The sequence below is a fragment of the Chroicocephalus ridibundus genome, chromosome 6 (assembly GCF_963924245.1).
Source record: "Chroicocephalus ridibundus chromosome 6, bChrRid1.1, whole genome shotgun sequence".
Lineage (NCBI taxonomy): Eukaryota > Metazoa > Chordata > Aves > Charadriiformes > Laridae > Chroicocephalus > Chroicocephalus ridibundus.
In genome coordinates this window covers 75,310,982-75,324,160 of record NC_086289.1, presented here as the reverse complement: position 1 = coordinate 75,324,160, position 13,179 = coordinate 75,310,982, and positions in this window count along the sequence as shown.

Sequence of the window (13,179 nt, the reverse complement as noted above, 5' to 3'; positions counted from 1 at the left end):
ACGTGTGCCAATAACTCGCTCCATATCTCCAGGCCGATCTCTGGAGGAGGGTAGGTGTGTCCACCAGCCATGCCATGCCGTCTCCAAACAGCTCTCCTCCTCCCCACCCTGTCAGGGCCCCGAGGGTGCTAATGGACCTTTCTGGACCTCAGCAGACTCACCTAGACCCTCCCCACATCCTGCCCGTGGGTCTGGGGGCTCCCACCAGCAGTCTGGGGCTGCCCATCCCGCCCCAGTGACACCATGGGATGCCAATCTCCAGCTCTGCCCTGCTGTGGACCTGTCGGTCCGGACCCTGACCTCATTCCAGCCCTGCCACCGCGGTGATCTGCTCTCTTGATTGAATGTGGCCACCGCCTCCGGGCTGGCCCTGCTCCCTCGCGAGGGCGGTGGGATGGGTCCTGGCCTGTCAGCCCAGGGATCCCCCACCGCTCCCTGGACCCCCCGGAGCCCCCGGCCCGTCCTCAGCTGGTTTGTGCGCGTCAGTCACACTTTCCTCACCTGCAGATCCACCACCTTTAGTTTAGCTTAGCCCTGATGTACACTGACGGTTTTGAATAACCATCACAAAAAGGGGTTTGGTTGGGTTTTTTCCCCCTCTATATTTTGGGGTAAAAATAGTAAAGTGGGGTTATATATGCTGCTTCTGGGGAAGGAGACTTTACTGGCCTTCAGGAAGGAGTATGATAATTAAGATGATTTTTAGCACAAGTTGTATTTCATATAAGAAGAGAATACGCACAGTCTCATGAGAGAGCACGGTACTGCCGGTACCACAACGCCTCCGCCTTTCACTTCTGGCTGAGCGTCAAGAAAAGTCACGTAGGCTCAGAGTTTCAGAAACCTGTCTATAATTTCAAAGTCAAACTTCAGAACTAACTACAGTAATGAAAAAAGTCACAGGAAGTGTTTAGCACTACTTACACTCAAGCTTTATAAATCTGAAACTGGATACTCAAAATTTGAGCGTGTATATACACATTTATTTATTTATTCATTTTAAAAAATGCGTTTGTGGCCTGCTATTCTAGAAGTAGGGTGCAATAATCTGCCATGCAGGGATGCCTGTGGTCTCTGCAGGCAAAAAAAAATAGCTGTGAACATGACAGATGATGTTCCTGCAGCCATGTGAGACAAAGAAACATATGGCTGCTCTGCCTGAAGTTCCTACAATGCTTTATGTCTTCAAAGTGCAGCAAAACATTGGCTGATTAACATAATTAGAGCATTTTACAAATGATTCCTAATTATTTTTGCCAATGTAAATGATGATGCTGACACATGAAGTTTCTTGCTGTGCATGAGGAATACCGAGTTCTCATTTTACTGAGTACTGTAATCAAATTTAGAACAAACGTTATATAAGTGCATAAGCAACCCTAATCCTAATCCCTTTTCTGCTGTCTCACTTTCTCCGTCGAGGCCTGCTGCAGCTGTAAATCTATAAATCTCCCATATTTTGTGATTTCCCCACATATTTTTAGTTTTGTTTCCCAAGCTCCTGTCTTTTTCTCAAAGCATACGTTTTTACCTGATAATGGTTCCAATGGAATGAGAGGGCTGGTTTGCAGCCTTCTGCCAGCTTCCTTATTGCACCCTATTTTTGATCACAGCAAAGGTATTTTACTCATGCTTTTGCTGTCCGGGTGCCCAGTCTTATCAGGTGTTAAGCCTCACGCTGTTGGAGCACCTATTGGAACAAATATAGAGGTCTTTAAACAATTGTTTTACTCTGTTCTTAGTTGAATACCTGTTGTTTGCAATGTTTTTTTAAATATCAGTAGAGGCTGGCTGAGGGTACGTCAACAATGCGTAATTCAAAGTAGCCGTAAGCTATCAAAGACAGTTGTAAACAAACTAGTTGGTAATAAATCAGTTCTAGCTTTGGCACACTACATTCTCTGTGGGCAACCTGACCCTGTTTCTGATTTTACCCTAGCATTTGTGCCACCGGTATAATAGGAAATTCTTTCACTGGCTCAATGAAAAATGGCCAGGAGGGACGGGATCCTGCACAGACTGAAATGCTGGACTCGGAAAAACAGGGGAGAGAGCTCCAGTGATTGTGTTTTGTGACACATTTCCAGGACATGGTTGGGAATTTACCACCTTCATAAAATTCACCAAAAACTTTATAAAATAGTCCACGTATCAATTAAATCACCTTAGGACAATTATCATTCTTAGTTTTTATGAAAAAGTCCCTTTTATTGAACTGTATCTTTTATTTGGAATATTTCTAAGGGTGCACGATAGCAAGAGATTAGTATTACAGCTGAGTGGTTCACAGCATATAATTTATCCAGTTAATTTAATTTCTTTGTATTTGTCTACAAATTGCTTATAATTTTATGCAATTAATTCGTTACATGAACCTAATTGCTAAAATAGCTGTGAGATGGTCCAGCTGAAATAAATAGCAGGGTTTTCGTTGGCTTGAGCAGGAGCAGTGAGAGGCCGCCGGAGGTTTATCCCTTCTCGGCGAATGTTACTGAAGCGATTCGTTGGAAGTACCGAAAGAACGAGCTGTTTCACTTTTAACCTGTTATTCCTGCTATTGCTTGGTTGCTAAAACAGAAATTATTTTTAAGCAGAGAATATTCACATTTATAAATTGGTGGGGGAATCCTGCAAGCGTTCTCCGATTTTTTTATTTTGTTTTATTTTTGCTATCATGCCTGCCCATGAGTCTGTTTGCTAAAACATACGTGGCAGAAACCCAACACAATCACTGCAAATGTATTTACGAATTGAAATACATATTTATAGTAATTCTTTCTGTGGAATCCACACAGATTAAATAAGAACTCTTTGGTCTTGCATAACTAACCCTTGGTGACGGGATGTGTCATGTTGTCTGCTCAGAGGCTAGAAGAACACATGCAGTCAAAATCGCAGTGCCTGGCAATGGAAATGAGAGCTCAGGTGCCTGTCGTCTTTTCCAGTTCTATTAATTAGTCTAATGACTGCTATTGCAGTGCCGCACAAACCGTGCTTCTTTCACAACTAGGACTTACAGCATCACAATGATAATCACAGAATCATAGAATCATTTGGGTTGGAAAAGACCTATAAGATCATCGAGTCCAACCATTAACCGAAAACTGCCAAGTCCACGCTAAGCCACGGCTCTCGGCGCCACGTCTGCCCGGCTTTTATGAGGATATGAAGTCTCCATATATAATGATACGAAGACTTCAAATTTGATACGAGCTTATAGTTAACAGTCAAGCTTTTTGAATAACGAATTTACTAGCTGCCTGATACTTTACAGATTTCACGTCAGGTGCTGCAATCCCGTGCTAAAATGTACAGCAACAGCGCAGCGCGTAGTACTCAAGAATATGTTATCAGACGACAAGCAATAGCAAGCACAACACTAGCGTTTCATGTTTTTAAAGTAACTGTATTTTCTCTTGTTTTGCTCATTCTGTTCATTTTGTGATCATTCCACAAAAAATAAATTCAAATACTTCAATATCACTGACATCAGTTGTGAGTTAAACGACCGTTTTCTAGCAAATAAAATGGCCACGGCTCCTCCCGCCCCACGCTCCTGCACCAGCCAGCCCTGGTCGTCCGGCTGCTCCCGAAACCCAGTGACAAAGGCTCAACATCCCAAAAGTACTCAGTTTTTCTGAACCTCTAACCTAGATCTTTGCCAGAGGTTACATTTTTTGCTTCTGATCTGGGCCCAAATATGAGGAACAAAACCGAGCAATAGCTTTGTATTATCTGAAAACACTCCTCCTCTCTTAACCTGAGGAACCCCTAGTTTACGCAAGTTTTGAGCATAAAATCTGTGATTAATTTTGTTGCTCTCACTTGACTTTTACCAGTTGGCCACCTCCTTTCCAAATCGGGAAGTACCAAACAGGGCCGGTACTTTAGCGGAGGCCTTACCTGTGCTGCACGGAGTGGAAAAAACATTTCACTTACCTTGCACACTTCTGTATAACCCATAACAAGAGCTGTGTTTTTCCCCGCCATGGCTATTACACTGTTGACTACCGGTCAATGCAGGGCCTAATATGACATTTTTTTACATGAATATCTAATATTCATGCATTTTATTATTCTTTAAACAATTCCTATTTTTTCCCCTCACCATTTTTTAACACCACTCAGACTATTTATCTGCTTTACCAAGATTATTTTGAATTCTGCTCTTCTCCGTCAAAGTGCCTCCCAGCTTGGTATCATCTGCACATATAATAACGCTGTATTCCCTAATCTGAGTGCTTAATGAAAATGCTGATTAGTGTTGGACCTAGAACAGATTCCCACAAGAACCATCCTTCCATTTTCACAATGAAACTGGATTTGACTAGTACTAGCTCTTATTATGAACCTGGATTTGAAGTAATCCTTAGAAAACAGCTAGTTTCCAGTGCAGCTGGCTTGCATGGCTACCCTGGAGCATTTCTTGAGATAAACAGGATTCTGGGTTCCTCAAAGAATTCGTTACAGAGCACCCAGATGGCTAAAACAATTGGTATTGAACTGGGCTAGCCCTTTGGAGAGGTGCCACCTGAAAGTACCTGAAAGGGATACGGACAAAGCGCGTTGTCCAACTCGTACATTTTTCATGGTACTCTGCAAGGTAAATGTATCGGTGCCAGCTGCGTTAGCCCTTCTGCACATTGCCAAAGAGACACTGCAGGTGGCCCGGAAAGCGCAGCCGTGACCAGCCGAGGTTAGACCATCCACACAGTCGCTAAACTGCCTTGTGTTGAGGCCAGGAGAGCTGGGGGGGTTCAGCCTGGAGACGAGAAGGCTCCGGGGAGACCTTAGAGCCCCTTCCAGTCCCTAAAGGGGCTGTGCGAGGGACGGACTGTCAATCCCCTGCCGAGGGGCAGGAGCCCCTCCAAGCCTTCGATGGAATGCCTCAGACACTCGCAAGGAGATAAATAACGCAGGCCTGGCCTTCCAAGAACTGATAAGGCTCAGACTTCTGGCGCCTGAAAGTGTGGGAGAACTGTCTTGTGAAGACAGGATAGTTCTGCCACTCGTGTGGTGAGCTCGTTAGTTCTCAGTTCTCCAGGCCATTGTGTCCAATGAGTGACCTTTGCTTCATTATCCGCGAAATGCCTATGGAAGCGCACACCCTGCATGTGCTAATGAAGATTATAGAGACCATGCTAAACACGCATGACTATGGCACTCCTCTCTCCACCCAAATCACGCTACACGTCACCTGGGAGAAGGGAGAAACCTGAGCCGAGGCCGTCCTCCGCAAGGGGGGTGGACCCTGCTAATTCAGCAAACAGAAAAGGGGAAGATAAGTGCCCCTAAGGGGGAACAAAGAAGAAACAATAGAAGAAGATGGTGTCTGGGAAGATTCTTCCCAAGAAAGACGACCGTGCCTGGGAAGATTTTTCTGAGAAAGAAGAAGATTGTGCCTGGGAAGATTCCCTGAAAAAGACGCTGGAAGCAGGACCGGTGATCTCTTTATCTTTGTCTTTTTCTCTGTCTTTTCCTTTCTCTATCCCTCAGTTTCTCTTCTCTCTTAGAATTGTTAAGTAACAGTTAGAGTTTAAGTTATGACCTTGAGCACGGCTTGCCATAAGTTGTCCTGTCCCTGTTGTTCAGTACCACGATGCACATCTCGCCACTTGCCACCGTTTGTTATATGCCTACCAATTATCGTGGACTTGTTAAGGCCTATACTAACCATTTTGGTAAGCTAATAAATGTTTCTATATGGACCTTGAGATTTATCTCACCTTAGTCCACGCTGTGGAGAATTTACGAATCTGAAGTCACTTACCCCCCCTCTTTCCTGAGAGTGGGACGTGACAGGCTCCAGGAAAGCCGGGGAGGGACTCTGGAGCAGGGAGGGGAGCCATGGGACGAGGGGCAATGGCTTCAAACTGGCCGAGGGGAGACTGAGATGAGATCTCAGGCAGAAATTGTTGGCTGTGAGGGGGGTGAGCCCCCGGCCCAGGTTGCCCAGAGAAGCTGTGGCTGCCCCATCCCTAGAGGGGTTCAAGGCCAGGTTGGACGGGGCTTGGAGCAACCTGGGCTGGTGGGAGGTGTCCCTGCCCAGGGCAGGGGGTGGGAAGGGGTGATCTTTAAGTCCCCTCTAACCTGAACCATTCTGTGATTCTATGTTCCATTTTCACTTCTTCTCATTTTATTGCGTTTCCAGCTCTGGTGTTGGATTGACGTTACCCTCAGGAACACAAATCTTGGCTGTAAAACCACATGAAAGCTACCCCAAAGAAACGTGTTCCTGCCTGTCGTATTGGTCAGCCCAGCAGCATTCCTCGTGACATTTTGGGAGAAAGACCAGAGAAACTGAGAGACCCATGGGCGTGTTCAAAATTTATCAAAACCGATCCAGACAGGGTTTATTTATTCTTAATAGATTTCTGTTTCTTGATCTCATCTACCTTTCTGTTTGAACGCATATATTTTTGAGCTGAGTAAGGAACTGGGGATTCGCCTGTGTAAAGGCACACATAAATTAAAGGAAAAAACCCTTCATTTGATAGAAATGGCTGTTGCTCAGAAAAGAATCTGTAAGGAAAGATTATTAACTCTTTTATTTCAGATTTGAGAATCTGATTTTCATTCTGAGATTGAAGCACACGATTAACAGTATAATTTAGATATCAGATTTACCTTTTCTCCTCTGCTGCCAGCCTGTATTTGGTTTCAGGGTTCTAATGTTGACTATTAACCTATTTAAATATTCACCAACAGCCTTCTGCGGAGGCAGATTAATTCACCATCTCGCGTCCTTGTCAAGTTGTCAATTTGCCAGATATTTTTCAGTTGCCAGTGCCCTTTCCAGTGACAATGATGGCACACGGCTGAGCAACGGGTTTTCTGTCGGTATCTCCTCCAACAAAAAAGCTCTCCGATATTTGAGTAGCTAAAGCTTGCTGCCTTAGCAGCTCTGAAAATCATAGAATCACAGAACTGTTTAGGTTGGAAAAGACCTTTAAGATCATCAGGTCCAACTGTTAACCCAGCACTGCCAAGTCCACCACTAAGCCATGGCCCTCAGCACCACGTCTACACGGCTTTTAAATCCCTCCAGGGATGGTGACTCCACCACTGCCCTGGGCAACCTCTTCCAATGCTTGACAACCCTTTCGGTGAAGAAATTTTCCCCAGTATCCATCCTTGAGGCCGTTTCCTCTTGTGCCATGGCCTGTTCCTTGGGAGCAGAGCCCGACCCCCCCTGGCTGCCCCCTCCTTTCAGGGAGCTGCAGAGAGCGAGAAGGTCTCCCCTCAGCCCCCTTTTCTCCAGGCTGAACCCCCCCAGCTCCCTCAGCCGCTCCTCACAGCACTTGTGCTCCAGACCCCTCACCAGCTCCGTTGCCCGTCTCTGGACACGCTCCAGCCCCTCGGTGTCCCTCCTGCAGTGAGGGGCCCAGAGCTGGGCACAGCCCTCGAGGTGGGGCCTCACCAGTGCCGAGGACAGGGGGACGGTCACTGCCCCAGCCCCGCTGGCCACACCGGTCCTGATACAGGCCAGGATGATGGTGGCTTTTTATAGCCTTTAACCCAAAAGCAAGTGTGTACAGAAAGGAACCGATGTACCATCTTGTTTGATTTATGACAGCAGGAGCCTGTAACGCCAATATGAAAGTTACCTCTAAAGCTAAGGAAACACCGTCAGTTTTTATACCCGCTTTAGTTTTCATCCAGAACCATGAAAAAAAAAAAAAGACATTAACATTAATCATGGAAGGATCAAGGAGGCCATCCCTCCAGTGATGTCCAGAATTAACCCCATGTCAGTCCTTGATAGTATACAGAATCATTAATTTAGGTACTGAATCAATAATTAATCATTAATTAATGTTATATTTATTCAATGTAACATATTATTTATGTTATAATTCATACCAATGCCATGAAAAATACCGCATTTCTTTTGGTTACCTCAACTTTTAGACCATCTTTCTGGGGGCCGCTTTAATCAGACACATTCAAGACATACTCCTGCAAACTGATGATTAATACATTTTTCATGACGAAAATCAAGGCAGCTGCATCAAGTCCACAAAGCTCCTTTTATAGCTCAAGTACTTCCAGCTTCCAAGTGAGCATTAAAAACACAAATTAAATAAAACAGTTTTCCAAAGCAAGGAAACTCTGTTGAAGTTTATAGAGACAAATGTTTATCTCTGTATTTCGGAGGTGTTTAAGGGCGGGAGCCACCCAGGAAGAAGTCTAGGTCAGCCAGCGGAGTTACACCAGGGACGGGGATGGGGTGAGAGGGGGGCCCGTGGGTTCCCAGTCGTCCTTCCCTCCCGGGGGCTGTTTTAGGTCCACAAACCACTGAGGGAAGGGATTTTCCCTCTCCAAGGCACGTGCCCAAAGGCTTATCTGATGCAGAGGGCGAGTAGAACACACTCTGGTCAACAGCAGGTCACAGCCCACAATAATTCATGCAGCCACCAGCATCCCAGAGAGGCATCGCCAGAAAGCGATAACCCCAACACGGCCTCTTCAAGCTCAAACCTCCCCAAATCCGTCTCCAAGGCCATGCACACAAAAACTTAGAAGAAACTCAAGCTTTAGCTAGAGCTCCAGCTGAAACCGAATTTTCTCCCTAATTAAGTAGAGACCCCGCGTGCTGACCCCCACCGCCTTCCCAGCAGTTCGGTTCCAAGGCGAGAGAAGAACCAGTTTTCATTTAGTTAAACACCGTAGAAACAGAAAAACATTCGTGTCCAAAAAGGCTTACAGTGAAGATTATTAGCTATGTTAAAGAAGCAGACTAAACACCCAGAGATACGCGCAGTTAAAACTAGGGAGCTGCCTGGAGACGAGCGGGGCAGACACCCCGTCCCCTTCGCTGGAAGCAGTTTGCCTGCGGTGATCGATTTCAACGTAGTCTGCAATTCTCTTTAGCGGGTGCTGTATTAGCAGATCTAGCATTAAATAAATATGACACAAAAGTAATTCTGCACCTGGGGATGCTTTCACAGGGCTTTGGACATGTTACAAACTGGGACACGGGTAGACTGCGCTGTACAAGATCAGACTGCTGCGGCCGCAGCCTGTACTGTCTTCATTTCCACTCCGGTAGCAATGTAGTGATGCTGCTCAGTTAAGAGTAATTTAAAAAAAAAAAAAAAAAAAAAAGAGTCCTGCAAGAGATCCCTGTTTCCTGGAGGATAATTCGTCTTTTTTTTTTTTCTTTTTTTTTTTTCCAGTTTTAACAGGCTGAACATCAGTGTTTAAATTGGAGAGAGAAAAGGAAGGAAATGAAGCGAGGACAGGGAGAGTCAGTCTCTGGGGAGATCAGTTCTAACGGGTCCATGGAAACGAAGCTCTTCCCACCACCTCAGGCTCCAGCGATGCTCCTGCGGGCACTCGGCTACGCACGCGAGGACGGGGCAAGCCAGGAGCCTTCAGGACCAAAGTTAACGGGGGGCACATTATTTCAGCACCCAAACCGAGCTGCAGAAGAAAGCTAGGATAGTCAAATAAATATTTGCATTTGTTTGCATTTTTTGTTCGTATTTAGTCCACGGGGCCGTGAACTGGCTGCACCAACAGCGTGGTCCCTGAGGGACAGCTAGTCCCCGTCCTTCCAACGCTGCGATAAAGGAAAGGCAAGACGTTCCTACAAATGCCACAACCTGGCTTCAAAATACTCTATTATTTTATCGTCACCTGTTTGCTTATGGCTTTCCATTCTGTTCAAACAGCAGGCGAAATTTAACTTCTCTGCTTCTGACAAAAATTAGCAACGCCTGACACAGACCCCACAGAAGGAGATTTTAAACCATTGGTGATTTATATGCCCCAGGGGGCAGCTCTGGCACACGGGGGATACCCCTTCTGAGGTACTTCTCACGCACCAAGAAGTGGCAGCCCCTTTTGCAGGCTGTAGGAAAATGACCCAATTCCAGCCTTCTCCGGGGGTTCCTCGGCGGCCTGGTGAGTTGGGAGATCGGGGCTTTGTCTCTTGCCATAAGGTTGTTTTCATCACGTTTCCGCGGTTCGCTTTTTTAACTCTCTCTTCAACAGCTGCTGGGGAATTGCTAAGTTAATTTTAAAGCATTTATTTTAGTAGTTAATGATGCTGTAGATTCACAGGCCAGCCGGACCTCTGAGTCTAAACTTTCCTCCTGCCACATATTTTTACTCCTTAATAGAAAAAAAGGAACCAATTAATTACTTAGTGACTTCAAATGAGGAGGAGCCCAGCCCTCCCTCACGCAGCTGTTGCAGTGTCCGATCATTTCTTTGTTAAAAACGGAGGCGAGACTTTAACCTGGATCTGATTTAAGGTACCCACAGGATTCGGGGGTTTCAGTTTGAAGTCTAGAGAGTCCAATACTATCAGATATCTTATTTACATAAATATTTACAAACCACTGTCTAGTCACCACTTCACCTTCGCGTTAATCCACTAAACGGATTAAGCTTTCCACAATTTTCACTGGGAGCTTTGTTTATTTTCCCAGAGCCCAGTCTCCTCCTCCGGCTCGGTCTGCAGACAGGCGCTGCTCTGTGGTGGAATCAGATGGCCAGAAGCGGAATGAGTAAAATATTACCGATCAAAAATCAGAAAGAAAAAGAAGCACCTGAGCGGGGAAAACAACGCTTGGTGTGGGAATACGCTAGCGCTGCCCGGCACGTCCCGGAACACCAGGGGTTCCATGATGCTGCGCACGCTGCCGGGGGGCTTTGCAGGGACCCGGCACCGCGGCACTTCAGAGGAGAAACACTCTTCGGGGGCTGCGTGGCACAGGGAGGGAGGGAGGGAGGGAGGCTCTCCCCGGCCGAGGTGCCGTGAGCCGGACGCCTACGGATGAGCACAACACGGCAGTTCGGCCGCCGGAGCTGCCCCGGGCACTCGGATCTCCCTGTTCCACTCACACCCAGGAGGAAAAAGACTCCGACACCCATCAGGCTCACATTGACTTTCTTATTTATTTCTGTTTTGCTGCCCAGACCAGCTTCCCCATTGAGTTTGCCACTAACTGGGCCAGTACGGAGAACCCAGAGCTCAGGACTTCACCTTTCTCAGGGCGCCGCTGGGGCTGTGGCGCGAGCTGGGGCGAAGCCTCACCCCCCCGCGGCTTCATCACACCTCCGTGCGGGAAGCAGAAAAAGGATGTCACACCCTAAAACCAGCCCGGACGCACCCTAAAACCAGCCCGTCCAACAGCCTGCCGCCGTGGACATAACTGCAACCTCCACCCGGGAAGACGATGGGATGCTCCCACCCCTCGGCAGCCCTGGATGCGCCAACGGTGGATCCAACTTCTCCTCCCACTCCCCGACGGCTCATGAGGAAAATACCGGGGCCAGGAAGAATTGGCAGCGCAGAGGCTGCCAAGCGGGACTGCGGCTCCGGACCTGCCCCGGCGCGTCCGGGCTGGAGGGGGCTCACCCGCAGCTCCAAAAGGGAATGGGGAAGCAATATGATTTTTAAGGGGCAGAGAAGTAAGCGGGTAATGGCCTTCGTGGTTACATGCTCGGCGTTCTGTCGCCGGCACCGATGAATGACAAACAGGAAGACAGACAGCACCGGGGAGCCTGGGGCAGAGGGAACCGTTCGTCACACGCGCAGGCGGTCGGACAACACACACTGGTGTTTCACGCTTCCTTTGTCAGCCTACAAGATACCGGCTGTATTCATGTTATATCTCTACACCCATCTTACACAGTGCTGTCATGCAATTTGTGCTGATTTTTTTTTTTTTGAATTAGCAATAATTATAAGTAGAAATGCACTACTGAGTAAATTACGTAGTCACTTGCCGTGTCCCCACGCAGCACATTGCTGCTCTCTGGTTCAGGTCTCGTACTCATCCGCACCCGCCACAGGGAAAAATTCAATGCGGATGGAGCGTATAATCCAAAGGTAGCTCAACCATTCCAGAGAAGAGCGGTCAGTATGTGTAAAGCACAAATACTCCTGTACAATAAGCCGGACCGATCAGCATCATCAGCATTTCTCAAGCTACGTTTGTCAGACACTTGTTACAAATAGGAGATATTTTTTCAGTTTAAAGCACGGTGAAGAATCAGGGAAAAAAAGAACCCAAAAGCCAATTGCATATTTTTTCAAAAGCACTGACCTCTATTTGCTTGCCCCAGCAAGGTCCCAAGAGCTCTCTGGTCATTTCTGAGGACTCAGAAACACCACGGGAGGACAGAGCAGCACCTGCGTGCGGCGGGGACCGCTGCTTGGTGGCAGTCGGCGTCTAAATACAAGAGTATGACACAATATTCAGCTCTGGGGGAAAGCAAACCCCGGAGGGACATTGGCTCTGGGTTTGACATTGGCTGGTCCTTCTCCGAGGCCCCTCCTCGCCGGCGCTGCCTGATTCATGGCGCTCAGCGGCCAGGAAGAGCTAACGGGAATCTTGACGGCATCAACCTGCTCAAGGACGCCTTGGGACAGGGGTAATAAATTTCTGTTCTTATCACGTCACAGACTGTACAAACGGGTCACGAGCGTTTACTCTGCAATGCCTGAAATAATGCAGGAGGCTCTTCCAGCCATTTTAAATGGCTTTAAACTTCCAGCCATTGTGCTCCCGAGAAACTGCTTTTACTCTGCCTGTTCTTCGTCTCTGGGCCCTGAACACCATTTACACTCAAATACAGCCTGTTTCAAAGCCTCAAAAACCTCCACAAAGCATCCGTAAGATGCAAAATATACATTTTGGTGATAGTATGCAGCTCGGAAGGCAAATGCAGGTGACGGAAACAAGGACACTTTTATAGCCATGAGCTTATAATCATTTGAAACCCGAACACAGAACCAAACACCCCAACAGCTAAAACTATATGATTTATACCAGCTTCTGCCAACACAGACACAAGTAAGCACAGTCAAAAATCGTCATCAGGAAAGTGTCAGACAGGAGTGAAAAGTCGTTGTAAGTATCCGTGCCACTTGTTGGCAGCCAATACACGGGGACAAACATCTAACATTGGCTAAGGACGAGCTCGGGCAGGGGAGGCAGCGGCGACGCTTTAACAGCATATCTCCAACCCAGCCTGTACGAAGAGGGGTCCTGGATATACCCACCCCTTGGCAGGTTTTCCTTTTCCTGGGCTGGTTCTGTGCCTCACACCACGTCACACCATTCGGCAAGGAAGGCACTGCCTTAAAGATACCCCTAAACCAATTCTGGCTGTTTGTTATGAAAGACGACATAATAGAAACATTCCTCTCTCCTGAAACAT